We start from the raw sequence: 13274 nt of genomic DNA, 5'->3' as shown, positions 1-13274 counted from the left end.
GTAGGTAAAATTGTTTGTTTATTCCAAAAGAGGCAGCTGAAGTATGATTTAACATGTGTCTACAGACATTTATGACATTATAGCCTCATATTTCTTCATTCATTGTAAGATGATCTAAATGATCATAGAAATTATTACGGAAGGATAAATTGTTTTGGAGCATAGAATAATGTGTTCCATTGGACACGGGGAAGAGATTTTGACTGCAAGAAGCTCATAGAATTCAGAACACAGGAGAATTATTAGCGTCCAAGAAGGGTTTATGTTTCCTCTGAGACTTTTGGCAAAGGAAAATATGATGGATACAGCGAAATATTGAGGTGGAAAATAGCCGGAGTTTCCATGACAGGTGTCTCTTGATCTTTCTCAAAAGGAATATTCTCAAGATCTGGCCTCAGTAGAGCCCGTATTTAAAATTATTTTCCAAGGGCAAGTGAATGCTTCCATGGAGCTACTATTTCATTTTGTTGTGGATCATCCATTTTATGAAGCCATTGAGCCCCTTATAAGAGTGATGGAGCTGGCATGTTGCTTTCGGTCAATAAGGATCTTAACCATACGGGAGGAAGAACTGAGAAATCTGAGCAAAAAAAGAGCTGAAATAGCCCATGTGGGAAGTATATCAGAAAGCTTATGTACACTAAAAAAGTCTTATTGATTTTTAGAAATCAGAAGATAAAGGACATTGACATTGAAATTTTTTAATCTAGAAGTTTCAAACAATCAGAATGTAATTTTTAAAGAAAGTGGAATTATGAAACTATGGTAGAGGCTCTCTTAACAGATCTTTATTTAAACAAAGCTCCAGACTAAGCCAATCCTCTCCATTTTCACTGTAACATTCTGGCAGATGCATATGGCATACTGTGTGCAAAATGACTATGGCTTGTTCACTACTTTCTAACTCTCTTCTCCTCCCATTTGTTGAATCATTTGTGCTGAGTATTTGTTGTTGTAATTATACATTTAAAAGTTGTGTATTAAAATTGACTTTTTAAGTGTATAGTTGTATGAATTTTGACATATTATACTATATATATGACATTTTGTATAGATTAGTATAACCAACACCACGATCAGGATACAGAAAAGTTTCATTGCCCTCCAAAAGTCCCTCATGCTCTTCTTTTATAGTCACACTCTCTCCCCATCCCTACTCTGGCAAGCACTGATCTGTTCTTCAGCCCTATAGTTTTGTTCTTTTGAGAATGACATAAATGAATTTGCATCATCCATAAGCTTTTGAAATTGGCTACTTTCGTTCAGCATAATGCCTTTGAAATTCATCCAAATTGTTCTGTGTTTCACTAGTTTAATCTTTTATATTGCTGTATAGTATTTTATTGTGTGGATATACCATTGCTCGGTTAACCATTCACCCACTGAAGGGCATTTGAGTTGTGTCCAGTGTGTGGCTATTATGAATAGAGCTACTAAAAACATTCATGTAAAGCTTTTTGTGTGAACATAAGCATCGATTTTTCTAGGATTTATACAGCAGAAGTGGATTATTGTGTCATAAGGTAAGGGTATTTTATCTTTATAGGTAACTACCAAATTGTTTTCCAGAATGGTTGTTCCATTTTTTTTATTCCCATCAGCAATGCAGGAGAGTTCCAATTACACTGCATTCTTATCAGCACTTGGTACTGTCATTATTTTTTAAAACCATTTTAATAGGTTGAAGTGAATTAAAACCTATCATGGTTTTAATTTTCATTTCAATGTAATGGCTAAAGATAATGAATATATTTTTATGTGCTCATTTTTTATCTATATATATTTTTTGGTTAAGTGTCAACCATTTTTCAAACATATTTTTAGCGCTACACTCTTACTTCTTTCCTTCTGGGACCTTTTGTTATAATCCCACAGGTTCCGAAGCTCAGTTCTTTATTTTCTTTTTTTATTTTTTTTCTCTCTGTTGTCCAATCCGGATAATTTCTATTGACTTATCTTTAAGTCCAATGCTTCTTGCTCTATTATCTCCATTCTGCTACCGAGCCCAGAAACGAGTTTTGTTTATTTCGGTTATTGTACTTTTCGGTTCTAAAATTTCCAATTGGTTCTTCTTTATGTCTTTTTTTTTTTTTTTTTTTACAGAGGCTTTCTAATTTTCTATTTTATTCAGGTGTTTGTGAGTGCTTGTTGGAGTATTTTGTAAGAGCTGCTTTAAAAGTCACCCTAGGTAAATCTAATATCTATGTTATTTCAGCTTTGGCATTTGTTAATTATCTTTTCCTATTCGAACTGAGATTTTTCCTGGTTCTTTGATACCAAATGATTTTGAATTATATCCTGGACCTTTTGAATATTATGTTATGAGACTCGGATCTTATTTAAATCCTACGGAGAATGTTGCTACTTGTGTTTTAGCAGGTGATCAGTCTGCTTAGGTTCAGGTCACAATTTCCAAGCCACCATCAGTGGATGGTAGTTCTAACATCAGTTCAGTATTTATGCCTTGGCAGTGTTGTTTGGATTTCCTCATGTGTGCACCATCCAGTGGCTAATCTGAGACATGGGCAGGTAGGTAGTCAATCTATTTGCTAAGTTTAAATGCTGAGTTGAATCAGATCCATATATGGGCAGCTTTGGGGTGAGCTCAGGATTCATAAATAACTTCACAGGGGTCACTTTCCTGAGTTCTTCTTTTTCCTAGATCTCTTGGTACTTTTTAGTACTTCCTAAACTTCCCTTTTTTGGTTCTCAGGCCTGAAAGGTGGGGCTTTATTTATACCATTCTGCTGTGAACTTTTGCAGCTGTGCTGACCTGTAGGGCTAAGCCTTGGAAGGGCCAAGGTTGGGAGTCGGGAGAGTGGGGAACTCAATGTTGCTTCAAACAGGGGTACTTCACATTCTGGCCTTTTCTTTTAGTTGGCCTGCTATAATTTACTTTTTAGACAAATAGCTGTTCCATGCACTCTGTTCAAATTTTATAGCTGCAGTCAATAGGAGAGGCGAGGAGAAGTGTTTTTATTCTTATCTGGAACCTGGACCTCTATAGATTTTAATTCAACATTAGGTAAACCAATATAATATGAGTGCAGAAACAAAGTGGTTAAAATTTTTTGTAGCAATGGAATGTTTTGGAGGAACTCCATAAAAGTGAGTTGATAAAAAAAAAATTATTAAATCTGTAAACAACAGTAAAAGATTAGGGAAAAGTCATTGAAATCTAGATGGGTTCTATACTTGTTTCACAACTATATATAAGCACTTGTTGCACTTAACAAAAATCACAGATGATGCATCAGGATAAGTTTATGCTAGAAGGAAGACTCAGAACCTCAATTAGCAGATCTATTTTTAAGTAAAAGGTCTTAGCTCTCTATTAAAAGTCTAGCAAATGAATTATGTTTTATATGTTTGAAGATAAAATAAAATGTGCATTTTTAAAGTGATTCTCTACAAACTGATTATTTTTTTGGTTCTCTTCTAGGTGGACGAGGGCTTTTATATAATGGTTTAGAAAGTGGTCAAAATGTGTTGGTTTGAAAAAGAGAGAAGTGGATGCAGGGAAACCAGTTAGGAGTTGACCACTATAGTCAAAATGAGAGCCTGCCAAGGGAATGGAAAGGATAGATAAAAGAGACTTGAAAACAGAAGAAGGAACTAGACTTGTGAACCTGTTGGCTATAGGGAAAGATGTGATGGAGAAATTGTCAAGTTGACTATGAGGCCTGGGGCCTGAGTGATTGAACAGTGCCAGTAACAAAAAGAGAAAAGTCAGATGAGGCATTTGTGGAGTCGAAAAGTATTTATAGAAGGTCAAGAATGAGATAGTTAATCTTTACACCTGTTGAGATTGATGGGATGATTATATAACTAAATGATAATATCAAGTATGGAAGAATGATTCTATTTCCAATCTCTCAATACTATTGTAGAGTCTGACATCTAGTAAACCAAAGGGATATAGAAAGTAGCCTTTTCACTGTAGCTTCAGGCTGGAAAGGCAACAGATACAGTTTAGCATAATAAATAACCATAGAAATGCTAGAAAGGGTAGCTGATTGAGTACTTTTCCGGTGTTCTGTCCCGGGCCTGATCACCTCAAGGGCTCTTTTTTTTCAGCTCTTGAGCAGAAGCAGCCCTTATTCTCAAACACATATACTCAACCCATCCAACTGCAGTTGCAGACATGTCTAAGAATGATTGGCAACTCATGCAGAGAAGAAAGGGGCAGTAAGACTTTGGAGATGGAATCTGTGGCAGGGAAACACTCAATACCCATTCTAACCCCCTTCTACCTAGTCTTCTCCTTACCAAAAATCTTGCCTTCCCAGATTTCCTTGAGGTTAAGGTTGACTATGTGACTTAGATTGGCCAATGAGATGTAGATAAATAGAAATCATCAGCTTCCTGCTTCTTCCTGCAGCTTCCTGCTGCAGTACCTGGGATGCATATAATGCTTGGTACTGCAGCAGTCAGTGCTAAGGCATGGAGAAGCAGAAGAATCAAAGATGCCTACTTCATTACAGCAAGCCTCAGATTGCTTACCCTTTGGATTCTAATTGCTTCAGGTAAGCAACTTCACATATGAATAAACCACTCTAGTTGGGTTTTTGTTTTATAAATTTGAGCACATCCTTTAACTTACATAGGAGCTAAAAGATTAAAAAGAACTCCAAGATTATTTTTGAGAAGGAAAAAATACACATGAAAATATGAAGAACAGAAATTTAAAGGTGCTGTCTATTGAGATGAAGCATACCACCCCGAGATTCCAGAACTCAAGACTCATATTTGTGGGCAGAACAGGGGAGAATGATTAGAACAATAAACTAAAGAAGTAAAACTCAAATTTCGAGGGTTAGAAGACCTGAACCTGAAGTGCTAATTGGCCATTCTCTGGGATTCTATGAGGAATGCCTAACCAGCTAACAGTTACACTGTTTCACGTTGAACTGACTTCAAGGAGACTTCCTTCCACGATAAAGTGGTATAGAAGAGGGGAAAATGTCCCCTCTTTCCCCCATTAGTGCTTCTGGTAGGTCTAATAATCAAATTAGCATGAGACAAATTAACCTGAGAAAATAACCAAATTTAATTATGTATGTACATATGGGAGTTTCACGAGAATATTGGGCCCTGAAGTAAGATTGAGCAGTTAAGGTTTATAAGCCATCTTGAGCTAAGAAGAAAGTGGGGGAGGGGAAGGTTGTGGTTTGGGACTTCAAAGGGGAGAAAGGTCATTAGCATGGGGATGGAAAAGCAAATGTTTGGTAAACAAATGTTTGCTGGACCATCTTTAACAATAGGACATAGAGGGGACTGGTCAAAAGGGCCTTGCTAGGTTCCTCCCTGTCTATCACACTAGTTCATATTTAAGTATAGCTACCTATAACCATAGCTTCCTTCCTGGAGCATGTCCTTTATCTAAATTCCTTTTGGTAATTAGGGGAAAGTTCAAAAGTTTTTTTTCCTGAATCTTTTGTTTCTTAAAAATAAACAGCTTAAAATAATCAATTTCCCAAAAAAGACATATTTAGGGATGACAAACTCTGTTCCCCCTCAGTGGCATGGTGCTTAGGTTATACCAATGTATAGTAAAAAATGACAAGAATAGAGTTGGAAAGAGAGGGTATTGATTGGGAATTATCATAGTGATATTTCTAGTTAATTATTTGATATCTGGCATATGAATGTCACATCATAGGCACTAAGTACTTATATGACAGTTAATAACATACCAAATATTGAAAGTCAAATTTTCAAATCTTTCAAATTGAATTATCTATTATTCTTTGCATGCTCTCGCCTACCTCAGTCATAACACATGCCATTCTTTTGCCCCAGAACTCTCAGACTTCTCCTATCCTAACCATGTCCCTCCCTCACTATTAAAAAACTCACTCAGCTCAAAAAGATTTCTCTCTGTCACTCCAACCACACACAGCCATGCTGTAATTTTATGTAATGCCGCTACTAAGCTTTGTTGTGAATTTTAAAAATTTAGATAAAACAAAAGTATTTCTCTGTTTTTCCTATAAAATTGAAAGCTACCCACAAGGAATATATATATTTTTTATTTTGATTCTATTTCCTCATACTCCTACCTTTGAGAGGTGTAGCTATTTTTCCACTCAGTAAATATATTAGAGTGACTCATGCTGAGACACAGTTCATGCATTTTCATTTAACAAGAAGTAGAAATGACCAGCCAGATCTAATTCTATAGTCACTAAATAAGGAATGGGGAATGATTATCTGAGCAGTGTGTTTCCAAATAAAAACATAACATTTAACATTGGACTTGGAATCTTACTGCAGATTTGGACTATAACTCTGACTTTCAGAAGCCCAAAGAAAGATATTTAACATCTGGGTCTGGGATTTTGTTTTATTTTATAAGAAACGAAGCCATTCCATGGGTTATTTAATGTATATAAAGCCATCTCTAATTGCCCTGGGTAAGATCGTTGGGGTGTGGGAAATAAAAAACTCTTCTGAAAGGGAGAAATCTCATTAGGAGTAAATACATAAAATGAACCTTGTGGCTATAAGGCCTTAAAATATTACAGAGAGTAAAAAAATCAGTTTCCTCATGTGATGGATGTGGGAACTTAAACCTAAAAATGTTTTGCTTCCCTTTCCAAGGTGAGGTTATTTTACATTCAGTTCTCAAAACGAGTTTCTAAGTTGTGCAGGCACCCTCTCTCCAGTAATGTCCTTGCTCACATCCTGGAGAAACTGCTATTGACGAAACTGTGTTACATGTATTTAGGTCTTTCAACAAGGAGAACTTTGTACAGAACATAAGATGGACGGACAGATTTTCATTAGACTCAAACCTGCCTCGTAGTAAACGTTAGTGTAGTTTAACAGCAAGGACAATAAGAAGGATTTTCACCAGGCTGTTACTGTGCAGACTTAAAAAGAAAACCATGTGCAAAGCTAATCAGACCTGCTATCGAATGCAAAAAAAAAAAAAAAAAAAAAAAAAGCTATATTATTGACAAAGGATGTTTAGTTATCAGGAAATAAACAAACAAACAGACAAACAAAAACCCAGCCATGGTGAATAGTAAATGCCTCTTGGAGTGTTTGGTTTTATTTTACTTTGGATAAGAGATTACCTTGATTGGTATGTGCTAAGAAGCAAAATAAAAGAAGAAAATACACTCTAGTCCTGGTTCTGGTGCTGATTAACTATAATTTCATTCATCTGTTAATATATGCATGTGCTTTTTTTCCCTTCAAATACATCTTAGGGTTATTACCCTTAGTAATGCCAAACTAAGGGTAATAACCAGTGAAAGTATTTAAGTGTATATATGTATTTTTAAATTGACAGGTAATGAACTCAATGGAGGAAGCAATTTTAACATAATGATAAATAATGTAAATACTTTGTTTTTAATATAATTTTTACTATGATGTTATTTTACTCACCCATATTAACATTACAATGCATTTTACTCCTTGAGCACAAGTTAAATTAAGCCACAGAGAGACAGTCCAGAAATGAAATGGGATGATATCACAAGGGCAAAATGGCTATGGAAAGTTCAGAGTAGATTTATGCACATAAATAATGGAATATTAGATATTAGTGCCAGCTGCCGGCGTTACAATTCCCTACTAAACATATCTTACAATTTACAGTACAGCTTGACAGGTTGAAAAAAACTCTTAAGTTAGAACTTAGCTACATCTTTCTTATGACAGAAGGGCTGGACTACAGAAGCATGTGCCTTTCTTTAAAGCTTCCTGGTGGTTCAGAGTTCTTAGCAAATATGGTTGATTCTTCCCCACTGAGAAATGTTTGTTTCCAGGAGGGCAAGCCCAAGGGCTAATGCAATGAAATGCCTGCTTTGTTCAAGATAATTTCCAGAGGTTGGATAGATTGGGTGGGTGTGAATGTATTTACACTGGATTCCATTCCAGCGAGATGACTCAGAATTCAGAAGGTTGGTGCTTCAGCCACCCACAGCTCTTTTCTGGGCAATTCTAAATATTTTAATCCTGATGCTGATTAATGGAGGCCATACTGCTTCCTAACTGCCCACCAGCTTTGGAGCTGGTGGAGGCTAAGTGTGGGAGAAGGAGGGGTCCAGAATCTCACCTGCTTGCTCTTTAACGGGACAGAGAATAACAGACAAAATGCGAGGGAAAAAGATAAGGGCTAGAGGCAAGGGATGTTGTTTGTCTTTCTCAGCATGTTGATAAAATATTTGCCAAGATCAAAAGTAGGAGATATTGAAGCTGAGCTCTACTAGAGGAAGCTTCGAGCCAAATATAGCTAACAAAATATAAAGTTTCAGCAATATTGCTAAGCACATAATCAGTACTGTATCTAACAAATGTGTTCGTTTATAGTTGCCTTTTATTTTGTTCTCCTCCTGCCTTTCATCAATTTGTTATTAATTTGGGGCATAGGATCTCTAAGGAAAGTTTATTGTTTAAAAATGTGATAGCTAATTGTACAATCTTTTGGGCTATTTCTGGGGAAAAAATGAAGAAAACCAAAGTTGTCCGGTTCTAAAAAATCGGAAGAAATTAAGTTTGCTTTTTAATTGCCTCCTTCCTTTTTTTCTCTTGCTGTGTTTCTGGAAAGGAAGAGTACACATAATCTAACTGTAAATGATTGGGATCTGATATGCTGGTTAATGATTATCTACTGGGGAGGAAGGTTTGCCAGGCTTATTCAGACCCAAAGCATTTCTGGACAAGGAGCAATAACCAAAGCCAAGGAGCCTGACAATTGGGGAAATTTCCTCTTCTTTAACTGGATGCAAAGCCTAATAATACTTAATGTAGAGAAGACATTTACAAAGTGAATTGCCTCTGTGTGTACCTGTCGCTTTATTTCCTTTGTAGGAAACACTGTTTTTAAACTTTAGAATGCAGAGAAAAGCTAACCTGGAGACAACTCTGGTTAAACTAGAAACCTGTGGTTCTGAAATGTTTATTTCTGACCTTCTACTTTTTTTTCTTCCCTTAGTGACTCATTGTAATACTAATTTTTCATAAGCTACTTTCAGGCTTAAGAAATATATTCCAGCATCTCCTATAAAAGCTGAAAGTCAGAGTTTTCTAAGCTCTTTTTGCTTCTTCTTTAAGATTTTAAAAATCAAACTAGTTTGCTGAAGCTCCTTCCCTAAAGTTCTAAAAAAAATTAAATGAGTTTTATAGGTTTTTCACAAAATTTAGGAATGATTTCAAGTTTAAAAACAATGGTTTGAGATTTGTTGCTAACTAGACCTCAGAGTAAGACTGGCCTATGTCATTAAACAATTTTTTTCCCAATTTTTCTTACATTTTTTGTAATATAAATATGTGTGTGTGTGTGTGTGTGTGTGTGTGTGTGTGTGTTAAAGATATTTAGGTATTTGAAAAAGTTTTGTTGGTAGCCAGAAATAGTTGTATTTGGGATGAAATTGAGTGCATTTTTATGTGTAATGGGATGAAACAGGTCTGTCTATGGATGCTTACATTTTCATTGATCTAAAGCCATTGTTAAGTCTGTTTTAAGTGTTTTCAACTGAGAATGAATGTCATCTTATTTGTGGCTTCTTCCTATCCTTTGTGAAGGATATTCTTATCTTGTAAATATTACAGTTACTTTATCCTTTCAAAGTCAGGAAAAAGATAATGAAGTGAAAAACACTCATCTGTATACTACTCAGACCTTATTATTCAGATTCTACAGAGTTCAGAATTATCATTCTATCCATGCCATTGAATTAGCTATCTCATGATGGTGTGGGTAATTGACCAGAAATCTGCATTGTTAATAAGAATTTAGGAGGACTATTAAAAGCAATTCTCCTTTTCTTTAGCAAAACTGTTCATATTAGGTCATAACGATTGAGACTTTATTTTTAAAATTAATTTATTTACCACATTATTTACAAAATAAAAGTTAAGTGGGACCTTTACCTTATACTACATTAAAAGTTAACTAAAAAGAATCAAAAACCGAAACATAAGACCTAAACTATAACACTGTTAGAAGAAAACAGCGGGGAGTGCCTTATGGCATTGGATTTGACCATGATTTCTTGAATATGACACCAAAAACACAGGCGACAAAAGAAAAATAAATCAGACTTTATAACAATTAAAAAGCTTTCGTGGATAAGAGAGAAGAGGCACCTGAAAAATGCAAAGAAAACTGCTTGCAGAAATGTCCAATTCAGTCAGTTAAAGCCCATTCCTAACTGCCCTCTCTCTCCCTTCCAGGACTCTCCAGCTCACATCTGTTGATTGATTGCTTGCCAACCAACTAATGTCCTTCATTATCTCTATGGCTGTGTAGGAATAACAAAACTGTATAAAACTGGTTGTTATGTTACAATTGGGGCTCAGCCTTTGGATAGGAATTCGCTGAGCAGGTGCTGGCTTTAATGTGTTGCTTCCTACTTATAGCCTCAGTGTCCCATCTCTCTGTTTGAGAATCCTATAACAGTGCTGATAACGCCAAGGTTGCAAGACAAACGACCTATAAGACCAGTGGCCTGAAAGTTCCTCCCCCCTTACAGCTCCCCACCTGAAGCTTCTCCTCCCATCCTGAGTCATGAGGCACACGTGAAAACTCAGACAAAAGAATCACGTGCCCCTTGCATGGACACTGCAAGAGTATGTGAGCTGTAAGAAATCTAACCAAGGAGAACTCTTCACCGGCATTAAATTCTCCCTCTAACAAAGTTGTCTGAGCATCTGATCTTCTCCATCAGGTGTTGCTTCCTGGAACATGAATTAAAAGACATTATCAGGAGACAGAAAAGGCGACTGACAGAATGGTAGAGAATATTTACAAATCATATATCTGATCAGGGATTAATATCCAGAATATATAAAGAACTCACTTCAACAACAACAAAAAATTGCTTGATTAAAAAATGGAAACGACTTTTCTCCAAAGATATTCAAATGGCCAATCGACACATTAAAAAAAATGCTCAAAATACCAATCATTAGGGAAATGCAAGTCAAAACCCAATGAGATATCACCTCACGCCTATTAGTTTGGATATAGAAATATATAGAAATATATATCAACAAAAAAATAACAAATGTTGACAAGGAGGTAGAAAATTGGAGCCCTGTGCACAGCTGGTGGGAATGTAAAATAGTGCAGTCACTGTGGAAAACAGTGGTTCCTCAAAAATATTAAACATAGAATTACCATATGATTCAACAATTCCACTTCTGGGTATTTACGGTTCCGGTTCTGGACATTTATGTACAAGAGTTGATAGCAAGGAGCATTTGAGACCTGTTCCTTGGCACATGTTGTTAGTTTGGCTCAAATAAACTCTTATAAAAATTCTATAAGAATAGAAGAAAAAAGAAAGAATTGATAGGAGGAACTTAAACAGATACTTGTACACCAGTGTTTATAGTAGCATTATTCACAATAGGCAAAAGGTGCAAGTGAATGTCCCTCAGTGAATGAAAGGATAACAAAATGTGGTGTGTACATGAAATACTTTCAGCTTTAAAAAGCCATGAAATTCTGATACATGCTATAACATGGTTGAACCTTGAAGACATTATAAGTAAAATCAACCAGATATAAAAGGGCACATATTGTATGATTCCATTTATATGAGGTACCTAGAACAGTCAAATTTATAGTGAACAATTTAGAATTGTGGTTCCAAGGGCTGGGAAGGGGAGAGGTAGGGATGATGGAGAGTTATTGTCTAATGGGTACTGAATTTTAGTCTTGGAAAAAGTCCTAGAGATGAATTATAGTGATGGTTGCACAACAACATAATGTCACTAAATTGTATGCTTCAGAATGGTTGATTTGATAAATTTTGTTACATGTATTTTCTCACAATAAAAAAAAATCCATTTTTTTTCTTCTTAATTTGTTCTTCCATAAAAGGTGACCTATGAGAAAAGATTTAAAAGTAGTTTATATGTGATCCTAAGAAATACTGGTTATCAGAGACGGAAGGCAAGAAAGAGAAGGCATCCCAAATGGTCTGTGTTAATCAAGCCAGTTACCACTTTGAGCAACAACTGAGACTTCATCTGACTGGGAACTCTAGGGTCCAGTATAACATCCACCTCAGAGCTGACTCCCCCGTAGGAGTTTCCATCAGTCATTTTTTTTTTTTTTTCATCAACAACACAGAAAACTTTATTCGTCCACACTGCTGCGGGGAGAGAGGCTGGCTCACTTCAATATGTTGTCATCTCAGACTTCTGCCAATTCCCTCTCAATCCATTTCAGTTCAGCCTACTACTTCTTCTCCTTCCTCTCCTCTTCTGCTGGAGGTTTCAGGTAGCTGTAGGTCTTGACTCCATAGGCCATGCGGAGGAACAGGGAGGAATAACGGCGGAGCTGGATGAGCGGAGATACCTGCACCGGAGGCACCATCTTGTCCGTGACCTTTGCACCGGAAGAACAATCCAGGCCGGACTAGGGTGCTATCAGGCCTCAGAAAGCCGTGGAGTCGACCCATCAGTCATTTTTTTAAGGACTGCTCCTCAGATGTCTAAGTCCCTTGAACCAGGTGCAGCAGAATAAATTCCAGTGTCTAGTGAAAGTTCTTGAGCAAAGGACCCTAGTGCTGGCAGCTGGTAAAGGTTGAAGCAGTGATAGCATCTTCCTCAACATATTTAATTTGGACTTTTTTGGTTTTTACTAATTCAAACCAGATGACACAAATTAATTTAAATTGGAAGACATGTCGATTAGGCAGATCCTGAACAGTATCCTATAGGACTTACTGGGTGTGAAGCATATATTAGGCACCATATCACCCCATTCCTGTGACTGTCTGTCTTTGACAGATAATGCTAGTCTATAGCATCCTTAGCATCAGTCCAAGTCTTCACTTCTCAATTTGCTTCTCATCTCCTGGTCTAGTAAGAAAAACCACACCAGAGCTTTTCTTTCTGAAGAAAGACTTGACTGAAAAATCTTAGTTATCTTCTGAATGTTATGAAATCTCATTTATTTATTTTGTATTCCATATACACATACACATAACGTTTTCTGTAACTATTAAATAGAAGAAGGAAATGGGGAGGAAAGGGAGGTGAAGATGGTAGAAAAGTCAGTTGGAGGATAGGAGCTGGGCAGGACTCTCAAAAACAAAGCTGTGGCTGCAGAGTAGTGAGAATGATCAAGGCTTAGTTTCACTTGTATTTTGATGAATGTCAGGGACAACTCTCATTGTGAGACTATTTATGGTATAATTGTTTGAAACTTTACAACTTTCTCTTTGCTTGGTGCTTTCACTCTTTTCCTGTTTCCTGTTATACTCAACAGTAAAACCAAACCTACCCAAACAAAAAGTCCTTGA

The 13274-nt window shown here is 36.4% G+C and overlaps 1 pseudogene; it reads right to left on the bottom strand.

Moving 5' to 3' along the window:
• Positions 1–12139: 12139 nt before the first annotated feature.
• LOC107517794 lies at positions 12140–12343 on the bottom strand (annotated as a pseudogene).
• Positions 12344–13274: the final 931 nt, after the last annotated feature.

The sequence above is a fragment of the Rousettus aegyptiacus genome, unplaced genomic scaffold (assembly GCF_014176215.1).
Source record: "Rousettus aegyptiacus isolate mRouAeg1 unplaced genomic scaffold, mRouAeg1.p scaffold_m13_p_1, whole genome shotgun sequence".
Lineage (NCBI taxonomy): Eukaryota > Metazoa > Chordata > Mammalia > Chiroptera > Pteropodidae > Rousettus > Rousettus aegyptiacus.
Note: the sequence above shows the minus strand (reverse complement) of the source record. Positions and strands in the feature narration are given on the sequence as shown.